Source organism: Gadus chalcogrammus, chromosome 1, assembly GCF_026213295.1.
Source record: "Gadus chalcogrammus isolate NIFS_2021 chromosome 1, NIFS_Gcha_1.0, whole genome shotgun sequence".
NCBI classification, from domain to species: domain Eukaryota; kingdom Metazoa; phylum Chordata; class Actinopteri; order Gadiformes; family Gadidae; genus Gadus; species Gadus chalcogrammus.
Window position 1 is genome coordinate 19,616,110 of NC_079412.1, and position 13,860 is coordinate 19,629,969.

At 42.6% G+C, this 13,860-nt stretch overlaps 1 protein-coding gene and 1 long non-coding RNA gene across 4 annotated transcripts in view; both read left to right on the top strand.

Moving 5' to 3' along the window:
- Positions 1 to 13,860, top strand: part of LOC130385951 (tumor necrosis factor receptor superfamily member 23-like) — a 113,993-nt gene that overhangs the window by 57,875 nt on the left and 42,258 nt on the right. The gene's annotated exons all lie outside the window — the stretch shown is intronic.
- On the top strand, positions 5,070 to 6,554 carry LOC130386071 (uncharacterized). Its single transcript, XR_008896084.1, has 3 exons — positions 5,070 to 5,206; positions 5,470 to 5,734; positions 6,273 to 6,554. It is a non-coding gene; the product is annotated as an uncharacterized LOC130386071 (long non-coding RNA).

The window sequence follows — 13,860 nt, forward strand, 5'->3', positions numbered from 1 at the left end:
TATTTTTTGACAATGACCGTTGCTAAGCATATTGTGGCGAATGTCAATAGCAGAGGCGTGATTTCTTTCAGTGACTTTATTTTATCGCTCCAAGAGTACACCAAGACTTAACCAAGAACCTGACATTGACTAACCAAAATCACTAGCCGTCTTTCCCACCGTTGGACTCTCAATCCTCTTTAAAGCAAAGGATGATGGGAAAACATCAGCAACCAATAGCAGTGGTTTAAACAATACAACAAACATAGCCCCGGCGCTACAATATAATGACCGCTGCAAAGGAAAGTGGATTTATTTGCCTCCCATTCACGTCTGTCGTATCACTCCGCAAGTAGTCCGGTAACTTATCAACCCCAGCGTTCTCGGTTTCTAAGCGACGACAACGTCTTTGGCAGACTCTTTCTCTGCTGATCAACACTATGAATACTGGTAACAAATAATTTGTAAAAACACACACCATGTGAGGTTATTTTTTTGTTTTGGCAAGTAGTCGTGTAATAAGCGGGATAATTTATAGAACGTCGCCGGTCATTGTCGAAAATAAGCCCCTTCAGGGCGAAGCAAGACATCTACGCTGCGCGTCGGTGTACTGTTCGCGCTGTCGGGGCTTATTTTCCCGATAATGACCGGCGTTATATACATTATCCCTTACATATAAGTCACTACCTCACAGCTTGGACGATGCGGCCAGCATAACATCAGCTCAGTGGCGTTTATAACGTAGCTCACTGAGTCGTCAAGACAACACAGAGCAGGGACAAAGGGTAGAAAGACTTCTGTCCTTGTTTGACCACGATAATGGCAGCCGTCTCCCTACACGTATTCAGTCTGTCAAGATGTTCTTCTGTGTAGAGGCTAATTCAGAGTGGAAACCAGGAACTGGTTCAACTGATTCTCCATGATTAGAATATATGGAGCAGTTCATAATAATAGGATGCATATGTTTCATAACATCAATCATATTCCTGGGAGGTAAGGGTTAACTTGTATCATGTTTACATTCAACTGACATGTATCATGGTTACATTCATCTCACATGTATCATGGTTATGCTGAATGATATTGGCTGCTGCCTGACATGTTACTGTATTGTTTATCTCTATATAGAATTGATTGATCGACTTCATGAGGTAAGTGTTATTACTGGTTTGATACAGAACACAATAATATGTGTGAACCTAGCTGGCAGTGGTGGAGTTATTAGATGATGACCATGTAATTAACCCAATGTTGATATTTTATTCACATTTTTATTTGATAGAAAATGTTAACACCGAAACAGAAGTGGAAGTTAAATGGTAAGTTCTTTTTTCACATGTTTCACTTTGTGAATGAGTAACAGATAACCTAGATAGAATATATATCGAGCAGTTCATAATAATAGGATGCATACCTTTTATTATATCAATCATAGTCCTGGGAGGTAAGCTTTACATTAAACTAACATGTATCATGGTGACATTCAAATCTTAGCATGTATCATGGTTACATTAACCTAACATTTATCACATTACATTAAACTAACATGTATCATGTTACATTAAACTAACAGGTATCATGGTCACATTAAACTAACATGTATCATGGTTACATTAAACTAACAAGTATTATGATTATGCTGATTATGATTATGCTGAATGATATTGGCTGCTGTCCTGACATGTTACTGTATTGTTTATCACTATATAGGATTTATTCATCGACTTCTGAAGGTAAGTGTTATTACTGGTTTGATACAGAACACTATAATATGTGTGACCCTAGCTGGCAGTGGTGGAGTTATTAGATGATGACCTTGTAATGAACCCAATGTCGATATTTTATTTATATATTTTTTTTATTTAAAAGGATACAGCGGATCTTGAGATGGCGTTTGTTGGTAAGTTCTTATTCCACATGTTTCACTTTGTAAATGAGTAACAGATCATTTATTAATATCCAGTGATTTGCAAGGGTTACTGACTCACACCAAGTCAAATGATATCGCTGTGATTCAAAACATTTAATCTAATTGTACCAGAGAGTCAGAGCCTACCTAGCAGAGGGACCAGAGTGGCAGACCTACTGAACAACATCATCTAGATATTAGATTATAGAATGGAGCTATCCATGTATATAAGACACTACTCTCATAGCTGGGGCGATGTGGCCAGCATAACGTAAGCTCAGTGGCGTTTATAACGTAGCTCACTGAGTCGTCATGACAACACAGAGCAGGGACAAAGGGTAGAAAGGGCGCTTTCACTCCTTTAGTTCGTAGACTCGGTCCGATTCAGGGTGAAGGTGAGGCTTTGTTACATTTTCATTTGGTTCGGTCAGCGTTCACACTGGACTCTGATAGGCCGACCGTATTGTAAACCAACGCCTCGCGGTCGCGCTGGTCTTTCGTCTGTTGGACAGAACCTCCGAGGGAAACTCACAACGCCTCCTAGTTGAGGACAACATCAATGGAGCAACTTTGTGTGTTCTTTGGTTTTATCATTTCAATAATTTGTAGGAACTTCCAACATTCTTTAACTGAATAATGGACAAACAAGTAATTGGTGACTCACACTTTCACCACAAAATCCCTTTATATAATCTTCAGACCATCAGGGCTAAAGGCATCGGCCTTATAGAGGGTCGCCTGGGCCTCCCAGCCCTCAAAGGAAGAAATAAAATACTATTAATAATACAATTCATCAGGCGCCCTTCTCCATGTTCTGCCGTGAGGTAACAAATTAACAAATAAAGAAAGAAAAAAAAGTAATACACTTTGCTGTCCTCAGAGGTTTAAACTTGCAGCCTACTTTGCTCACTGAAAGTGCGGGAATGAGTTACCGTTTGATGCTAAAAATCCCCCGACTCATTTGAAGTGCAGAGACCCCAAACACCAGGACAGCGTCTGGACACCAAGAGTACAGAACTCTCTCAGAGCTACTCCGAGAGATCTGCTCCGAGAGATCTGATCTGACTGTAAAAATGTACTTTTCAACGTTGTTGGACATTTTGTTAAATCTATATTATTTTGTTGATAAGTGCTGCTACTACTGGGTCCAGCGCCCAAAGTTGAACATATTTGAACTTTACTGGACGGTGAAAAAAGGCAGAGAGCGAGAGGCAGGCTTCAGGCGTGAAGTTTAGAAGATGGAGAAAACAGGAGGAGGAGGAAAGGAAAGCCTTCATGTGTGGTGGCTAGCTAGCTACTCTGCAGCAGCAGCTACAGGTTCTGTTTGTGATGTTAGGGTAACTTTATCTACTCTATAACCGTCCAGATGGAGCTGCTGGAGAAGGGACATCTGGTCCCTCATCCACACCTCTCCTCTCTACGGAGCTTGTACGTTCAACCCATTATTTGTGGTCTCTGTGTCATTAATAATAAACTGCTATTTAGTCTTTATTATTATAGTTATTATTATTATTATTATTGTTACAGAACACAATAATATCTGTGACCCTAGCAGGCAGTGGTGAAGTTATTAGATGAGGACCTTGTAGTGAACCCAATGTTGATATTTTATTTACATTTTTATTTAATTGCAAAAGGAAACACCGAAAAAGTGGTGGGAGTCAGCTGGTAAGTTCTTATCCACATGTTTCACTGTGTTAATGAGTAACAGATCATTTTTTATTATCCAGTGATTTTCAAGGGTTACTGACTCACACCAAGTCAAATGTTATCGCTGTGATTCAAAACATTTAATCTAATTGTACCAGAGAGTCAGAGTCAGAGCCTACCTAGCAGAGGGACCAGAGTGGCAGACCTACTGAACAACATCCTCTAGATATTAGATTATAGAATGGAGCTATCCATGTATATAAGACACTACTCTCATAGCTGGGGCGATGTGGCCAGCATAACGTCAGCTCAGTGGCGTTTATAACGTAGCTCACTGAGTCGTCATGACAACACAGAGCAGGGACAAAGGGTAGAAAGACTTCTGTCCTTGTTTGACCACGATAATGGCAGCCGTCTCCCTACACATATTCAGTCTGTCAAGATGTTCTTCTGTGGAGAGGCTAATTCAGAGAGGAAACCAGGAACTGGTTCAACTGATTCTACATGATTAGAATATATTGAACGGTTCATAATAATAGGATGCATGTTTCATAATATCAATCGTAGTCCTGGGAGGTAAGGGTTACATTCAATTCTAACATGTGTCATACTAACATTAAACTAACATATGTCATGGTTCCATTAAACCAACAATTATAATGTTACATTAAACTAACATGTATCATGTTACATTAAACTAACATGTATCATGTTACATTAAACTAACATGTATCATGGTTATGCTGAATGATAGTGATTGCTGTTCTGACAAGCGTTGTTTATCACTTCATAGCATTGGTTTGTAGAAGACATCAGAAGGTAAGTGTTATCACCGGTTTGATACAGAACACAATAATATTTGTGACCCTAGTTGGCAGTGGTAGTTATTACATAATGAACCCAATGTTGATATTTTATTGACATTTTTATTTTATAGAAAAAGAAAACACAGGAACCGAACAGGGAGTTAAATGGTACGTTTTTATTCCACATGATTCACAATGTAAATGAGTAACCGATCATTTATTAATATCCAGTAGTTTGCTAGGGCTACTGACTCACACCAAGTCAAATGATATTGCTGTCAGAGTTATCCTGATGTCAAATACATCTGCAAATGTCAGACCATAAGGAGCATATTGTTTGTGTCAGACATAAAGTTATTTCAAGGTGCCAATGTGTTGGCACATTGAAATAACTCTAATTTTGGGACTCTAATTTTGAAATCCTCTAAAATTATACAATAAAAAGGCGTGATAGTGGCTCAGCGTATAGTTAGACTTTAAATTTTGCTCATTTGTCAGAACTCAGAGCAATGTATTTTACAGTCATTTTAATGTCATAATGTAGGATTTTTGGAAAGTCGCTAACTCTCTCTCTATGCTCACGCTTGGTTGTCTCAATGCATTTACCATAAAGGATAGACTAGACCCCAAGCACAGAGACAGCGCAGCCGCTAGTGTACAGAACCGCTTGGCTACGGACCAGCATGTTTTAGAAACCCTGCGGTAGAGAGCTTGTGGTGGCTAGCTAGCTGCTCTGCAGCAGCAGCTACAGGTTCTGTTTGTGATGTTAGGCTAACTTCATCTACTCTATAACCGTCCAGGTGGAGCTGCTGGAGAAGGGACATCTGATCCCTCATCCACACCTCTCCTCTCTACGGAGCTTGTACGTTCAGCCCATTATATGTGGTCTCTGTGTAGTTAATAATAAACTGCTATTTCGTCTTTTTTATTGTTATTATTATTATTATTATTATTGTTATTATTATTGTTGAATGTTACAGTTTCACCTTGTTACTAATTAATTGTAGTAATTACTTAGTCAAATGATATACAGTGTATTTGTACAGTGCTACCTTATATGCAGTAGAATGACAGAGAACTTGATGGAGTGGTACCAGTATGGATGAACTGTATGTTTGAACACAGCCTGCAGGTCTAGAGACATCCATCCCTCCAGCTCCCTCCAGTGAAACACAGCCTGCAGGTCTAGAGACATCCATCCCTCCAGCTCCCTCCAGTGAAACACAGCCTGCAGGTCTAGAGACATCCATCCCTCCAGCTCCCTCCAGTGAAACACAGCCTGCAGGTCTAGAGACATCCATCCCTCCAGCTCCCTCCAGTGAAACACAGCCTGCAGGTCTAGAGACATCCATCCCTCCAGCTCCCTCCAGTGAAACACAGCCTGCTGAAGGTGAGTTGTGTTAATTATGTTAAAGCTTCAGTTATATAAATAATGACAATATGAACTAATCCAGATTCTATTAAATATCACGATCAGTTCACCCTGTAACTGAAATGTTTTGGCCACAAATAGATGCGAGAGAATATATAAGACTATATTAGAGTGCAACTTAATCCCATCAAAAAATAAAAATAATTTAAACCAAGATGACCTTTGGACCTTTTTTCACTTGTGAAATTGAACACTACTGGTCAACCGTTATCTATAATCCTGCTCATTGTGTGTGTCTTGTTTTTTGTGTGTGGTTGTGTGGGTTGGTTGTGTTACTGGTTTTAGGGGGTGGTTGTGTGTCTGGTTGAGTCTCTACTTGTGTTGGGTGTTTGTGTTTGAGTCCCTGGTTGTGTGGGGTGGTGGTACTGTCTGGTTGTGATCTCCACCTGAGAGTACCCAGCTGCAGAGCTGCTCCACTGGGCTTCAGTCTTCAGTGAGTGTTGCTGCATGTGGAGGCTGGCTGTATGTCCTGACTCTCTGCTGACTTCTCTTCCAGAAACTACACCACTAATGTCCAGTGAATCTCCTGCACCCACCGGGGACCAACAAGAACACACTTCAAGAACAAGTACCCCTGATGTAACTATGGATGGTCATGATGATGACCAGAGTCTGGATGCCCTCGCCTACCGGTCTGGTACTGGACAGCAAGACATTGAGATGGGTCCAGTCCAAACGCTGCCCAAAGATCGTAACAGGATTCTTTAATATCACTGTTAGACCCATGTTTCCCATCGACCGTGATTCACTATTGAAGGGGAATGACATTACAGGAGACGGAGTAACGCAGTTCTAGAAATTCGGGATCAACATGAAAGTGAATCTGATGGTTCAAACTCAGAAACTAGGGGAGGAAATACACCAGTCTGATTCCTTCCTGATGCCAGCTTTCACAGGAGAAGAGGCGTGGTGTGTTTAACATCATTATTTGATCAATCCTCACATTATTCTTCTATATGTGGCTCACAGAGCAAAGAGAAGCGAGGTGTTAATATATAGTGTGAGGTGTGCTCTGTGAGGCGTCCTGGGATATGATGGGTAACGTTGGCTTGGGTCCAAGCTCCACCTCTCTTGGGCGACCGCCAAGGAAGATGTACAGGGAATGATGATATGGAGATGGAGATGTTGGGTGAGAGGAGCCACATGTCTTTGAGAGAATTTTTTGAGTGATATTTTTTTTAAATGTTGTCTTACATTTTTTTACATTATTCTTACCATTTGATTAAAATGTTTTAAAGTTCAAAAGCTTTATTTAAGATTTTATCATGAGAAAGTCACTTGACACTAAAGTCACCCTCACAGTCAACATGTGAGAGTGCTCGTCAGTGAGAGACATGAAGTGCATACTTCTTGAGTCACCGAGCGGTTAGGGGACAACTCAGAACTCAATGCATTATGTTTGGACACGAGTCGTGCCCTAGTGGCAAATGGCCTCTGAGCGCAGTGTGGGGCTCCTACCACTAGGGGGTGGTAGAATTCCCATGGGCCCCCCTCTGCCTTGGGTCCCCCAAGCCTGTCCACCTTACACCCCCAGTCCGTCGGCCCTGCGAGCCACCACTCATTTAAAATGCGTTTCGTTTGAGTTTTCCCGTTCAGTGGGTCTCCCCAAAGAGACTATTCTCCCCGATCCCATAAGGCCACTAGGTGGCTCCTGGTCACGCTGAAAAAACAATGAATTCATTAACGTTGCACATTCAGTCGGATTTCTTTCTTGTAAAATATTGCAGAACTTTTGAATGAAAGCATGTCAAAAAAATAAACCTTATTTTGCCTTGAATAACTTGCACTGAAAAACAGCTGCACAACTTTGCTGCCATCACAATCGGTCAAACTGTTATAATTAAAAATTGGAAATTTATTCATGATCTTACTTTTATTACATACCTTATTTCATTGACATTGCTATCGTGTCATTCTGTTCAGCTACCATGGTGAGTGTCGACACAAATATATACCGGTTACAGGTTGGTATGATACATAAGCACGAATTAAGTGGTGAATTACTATAAATACTATATGTTAAATCTTAAATCTGTAAATAAAGAGGTTTTACACTGCAGTTAGTGCATGAAACAGTAGATGAAAACGTACTACAGCCCTGCTGAAGTGATGGCGCCAAGGCCAGGGGAGACGGGATGAGTCACGGCGGACGTTTAACGTAGGGCTCGAATAAGTTCCCGCTCCCCCTGACAAAGAGTATCAATGTAATATTCCATGTGTACTATTAGATTCATACCAATGTTATTGGTAAACTTGTTTATTCTTTTCTGAATGTGGTAATTTACAAGTCTATCCCTTATCAAACCAACAGGTTAATGTAATACATTAGCAATGCAGTTTATAGTAAACGGTCATGATACTCATGTATAGAAAGGGTTGATGTCCCTGAGAGTTATTGGTGATACCACTGTTTCACCTTCTGGCCCCCGAGTCGTCCTCCAGAGCGGCTCTGCATGTCTGCTGGTCTGTCTAGCATCCAGCGCCCGGGCCGTCCCCTGGGGTCTCCTGCTCCTTCCCGGGCCGTCCCCTGGGGTCTCCTGCTCCTTCCCGGGCCGTCCCCTGGGGTCTCCTGCTCCTTCCCGGGCCGTCCCCTGGAGTCTCCTGCTCCTTCCCGGGCCGTCCCCTGGGGTCTCCTGCTCCTTCCCGGGCCGTCCCCTGGGGTCTCCTGCTCCTTCCCGGGCCGTCCCCTGGGGTCTCCTGCTCCTTCCCGGGCCGTCCCCTGGGGTCCCCTGGGGTCTCCTGCTCCTTCCCGGGCCGTCCCCTGGGGTCCCCTGCTCCTTCCCGGGCCGTCCCCTGGGGTCTCCTGCTCCTTCCCGGGCCGTCCCCTGGGGTCTCCTGCTCCTTCCCGGGCCGTCCCCTGGGGTCTCCTGCTCCTTCCCTAAGGTTCCCGGCTGGTCTATCCGGCTATCAGCCCACCTGCCCCTGAATCTCTCCTCCAGACCACCTCCACCCACCCTGCTCGGTTCTCCTGACAGACCTGGTGGGACGTCTGGATCTGGGCCTTAAGGTCCTGGTCTCACTTTGTCTCTCTGTTGTTTAGTGTTCGTTCTCTCCCTGTCCACCAGATGCCCTTTGACTTCTCCAATCCCTTCATTCCCCTTCCCCTGTGCGTTCTTGTCAATCTTCCCACCTGCACCTCATTCCCTCATCAGTCTCTCCCACTATATCCATGTTCACTTCCTTTGTTCCCTTGTCAGTTCGTTGTTTTTATCCGTCGTGGGTCCCCAATTGTCGTGTTTTTCTGCCTGTTCATGGAACAGAGACATTGAGTTTCTTTATTAAAGGCCTTTTTTTGTAACGTCCTGAGTCGTCTGCATTTGGAACTACCCCTCCTTGTTCCTGCTGCCCCGCAAGCACCCGACCATGACAGTCTCTGTACTGTCTAACCCCTACCTGCTCCTTAATGACCTGTCTCTGTACCGTCTAACCCCTACCTGCTCCTTAATGACCTGTCTCTGTACCGTCTAACCCCTACCTGCTCCTTAATGACCTGTCTCTGTACTGTCTTACCCCTACCCGCTCCTTAATGACCTGTCTCTGTACCGTCTAACCCCTACCTGCTCCTTTTTGACCTGTCTCTGTACTGTCTTACCCCTACCCGCTCCTTAATGACCTGCCTCTGTACTGTCTAACCCCTACCTGCCCCTTAATGACCTGTCTCTGTACTGTCTAGACTCTAACCCCTACTGCCCCTTAGCCGCGTTTCCACTGCAGGGTGCGGAACGGATCGGATCGCAAAGGTGCGGTAGGGAGGGGGCGGTATAGCCCAGCTCAGTTCCGAGGTCGCGTTTCCACTGCCGACAGTACCCTTGGTGGTAGGCCGGATGTCGATCGCCGCGGCAGCTACGTAAACATCGTAAACAACGTCTTCCTCCCCAAGAATGCAGACGAACGTCTCCACCTCCTTGTTCGCCCAAGCAAGCGTTTTACGCGACAAGTTAATTGTAAAGAATAATACCTCGAGGCTACTGTTCGTTTGTTTTTATCCCCGCGTCACCCGGAAGTGACGATTCTGTCGACCAATCAACGGAGGGGGGGTGTAGCTAGAATTTCACGGGACCCTTTCAGGCGTCTCGTCTCGTTTGCGGTACCCCAACGGAGGAGTCCCGAGAACGGGGCCGGAACGGGTACGGCAAAGTCCGGGTCACGCCCACTTTTGGCGGTGGAAACGCGACCCGACCCGCACCTTTGCGATCCGATCCGTTCCGCACCCTGCAGTGGAAACGCGCCATTAATGACCTGTCTCTGTACTGTCTAACCCCTACCTGCTCCTTAATGACCTGTCTCTGTACTGTCTAACCCCTACCTGCTCCTTACTGACCTGTCTCTGTACTGTCTAACCCCTACCTGCTCCTTAATGACCTGTCTCATTACTGTCTAACCCCTACCTGCTCCTTAATGACCTGTCTCTGTACTGTCTAACCCCTACCTGCTCCTTACTGACCTGTCTCTGTACTGTCTAACCCCTACCTGCTCCTTAATGACCTGTCTCTGTACTGTCCAACCCCTACCTGCTCCTTAATGACCTGTCTCTGTACTGTCTAACCCAAACCTGACTCTTTATGACCTGTCTCTGTAGTACTGCCTCCTTAATGACCGGTCTATGTACTGTCTAAACCCTACCTGCTCCAGATGTTTTGATATAAGAATGTATGAATGACCTTCTCTTCCTTGCATTATTGGCAGCAATCTTATCAATTTAATTCTATTTTGATTCTGGCCAAAGTTTCATTGATAAAATTCCTCCTCACCTGAACACAGGGCAGGCTCTTAACTCCAAACCCTGACCCCATCACCAACAATCCTCAGCACTGAAGGAACAGTTGGGCATTACATCATGCTTCTTTTATGAATGTTATGGCCTCATTTATCTAGTTATGGCTTTATCAATTAGAAATCATCAACTGCCGTTTATGCCCATACCCTTGAAAGGTCTTCAAATGGCAGTAATACGCAGTAATTCCATATATTTATGTATAGATATATTTACATATATATATAGGGCAAAGTATCTTGCCAAATATACTGTATGTGACCCACTTTTAATATATGACTAATAATCCTGTTGATCCACAAGCAGAACAGTACTGCCCTTATTTAGGCATTGTCATGTAGAATGTACTATGGACACCATAAAACTCCCTCATGTCCATGCCAAGTACTGCTGAACTTTGAGATTTCATTTTCCAGTCTTATTTCATACAGTCTTTGAGTCACAGAAAACAAGATCTAATGTGCGGTGCCTCAAACTATTTGACTTACATTTTGTTTCCCCAACGTCTTTTCATGTTTTTCAGCCAGAATTCAGTCTCCTAAGGCAACATCGTCGATGAGGTCAGTGTCAAGTTATGAATGATTTGTATTTTCAAACTTTAGTTCACTGTTTGAAAATAAGTAGACCCTAGTCAATCTTATTAGCTCTGCCGAGGTTCTCAGTAAAACGTCTTTTATATGTTGCCTTTTGTACGGTTTATTGCAGTGGATCTCAACTGGTCCTCCAACTAGCCTCAGGACCAGTTGAGAACCAGTTGAGGCTAGCCTCAGGACCAGTTGAGAACCAGTTGAGGCTAGCCTCTGGACCCTCATGTATCATTAGTCTTTAAGTCAACCCACCCAAAAAAGGTTTTTACTAGGGGTGACCTCAAATCTTCTCCGACCCAGCTAGACATTCTGATGGGTTAACCAGAACCCTAATGAGTGATTTGAAGTGTTATTAAATGAATGTCAAATGACAGACAGACACCTGCCACTGGTTGGGTCATAATGTTTTATATTAATTACGGTACATTATTATTATATATTTCTATTTTATAATAACCATGGCGTATAATAGACTATATTTTCTTCCCAATTGAATGACATGAACGGATGCGCACGTTGTCATCATATTGTGAAAAGTGAATTTGTTTGTAGAGGTGCTCGTTGTCAGTGATGTGTCTGGGATGAAGATTCATATTTGACTTTGCAAAATCTAATCGAGGACAACCCTAGTAAAAGTTACTGAGGCATACTGTCATACCCATGGCTGATTAAATGCATTGCACAAACACCAACTTGGACAAGAAGAACTCAAATGGCATATATCTCACTATCATAAAAATATAGTACTGTTGAGGGCAGGAGGGGTCACACATAACCTTCTGCCTCATTTGTGGTCCTGGCACACATGGATATATTGCAGATGTTTCATGAATGACCCCTGAGTTCATAAACTATAACTCTTAATTGAGCGTGTACACTGCAGCCTTGAGAAGTTACTCGTTTTTTTGATTTAGATTTGAACCCAAAAGTGTCCCTTCCCAGTTCAGCAGTAATTACTGTGTTACAGACTGCAACTTTGGTGACCAAGTGGCGGTCTGCTCTCCCACCCCTAGAATCAGCGTGTGGACAGCGTGACATGATAACGTCACCTCAGCACAGATCACTGTTTCTCCATGAATTATATTATCTGATAAATGTAATCTGTTGTTGTGGCGCCTATCAGAATGGAGGCTCAATCTGTCATTAAGAGGCAAACTTTAAGAGCATGACCATTTTCTGACATTGAGAACCAACTGTGTCTCATCTGCTGAACCATCAATAGAGCCACAACTCCAGATGCAGACCTACTGTAGGCCTTCTCATTGTGTCCAGGCCTACACCCAGTCCTCCAGGCTGGTGATCAGCCCCTAGGCCCTGAGATCTTCAGCAGCCAGATTACTGTGTTTGGGTTTTAGTTTGGGATGAGTAAGGTGGAGTGTTCCACCCAAAGGAATCCTATATTAAACAAAGGATCCTAAGACCAAATCAATCTGGAAAAGGATGTAGCCAAATGAACATAAAAGTGGTACATTATATTTGTGACACACTTTTAACACTCACAAATGTATTTTCTTTATCACAGCTAAATTAAAAGCATTAAATCACAGTTAATGCAGACAGACAAGGTTAACAACTCTTTGTTTAACAGCTCTAATGTTTTCCAACTTCATATTATTTTGGTTGAGAGAAAAGTGTTAAAGATACAAGTTATTACATTTATTAACTCCTGAATATTTTTTTTATCTCTCTCCAGATGTTTCTGAACTTAAAGAAAAGTCTGTAGCTGCAAGGCAATGAAGATATGGCAGCCAAAGTATAGCGTGTGTGGCCCATGTATTTAGAATATACCAAGCAGGATAAAACAAAAAAACGTATTTGGCCATGATTGAATAACAAGACTTGCACTGACACACAGAAGAAATATCTGCCAAAAACCATCAGATGGTTGAAGGTCATACAAACTGGACCACCATGTTCTTACAAATCCTGTTCCTAATATGTTCAGTTTGTAATACTTATGGCGTTGCTAGTGCTGCATCACCATCGTGTGCCAGCGATGAATACAGAGCGGGACAGCTCTGCTGCTTTGCTTGGCCTGTACCTATACCAGAGCATGGCCTATACCAGAGCATGGCCTATACCAGAGCAGTTGTGTTGTTCATGTTTATACCAGAGCAGTTGTGTTGTTCATGTTTATATCAGAAGTTGTGTTGTTCATGTTTATATCAGAAGTTGTGTTGTTCATGTTTATATCAGAAGTTGTGTTGTTGATGTTTATATCAGAGCAGTTGTGTTGTTCATGTTTATATCAGAAGTTGTGTTGTTGATGTTTATATCAGAGCAGTTGTGTTGTTCATGTTTATATCAGAAGTTGTGTTGTTCATGTTTATATCAGAAGTTGTGTTGTTCATGTTTATATCAGAGCAGTTGTGTTGTTCATGTTTATATCAGAAGTTGTGTTGTTCATGTTTATATCAGAAGTTGTGTTGTTCATGTTTATATCAGAGCAGTTGTGTTGTTCATGTTTATATCAGAAGTTGTGTTGTTCATGTTTATATCAGAAGTTGTGTTGTTCATGTTTATATCAGAGCAGTTGTGTTGTTCATGTTTATATCAGAAGTTGTGTTGTTCATGTTTATATCAGAGCAGTTGTGTTGTTCATGTTTATATCAGAAGTTGTGTTGTTCATGTTTATATCAGAAGTTGTGTTGTTCATGTTTATATCAGAAGTTGTGTTGTTCATGTTTATATCAGAAGTTGTGTTGTTCATGTTTATATCAGAG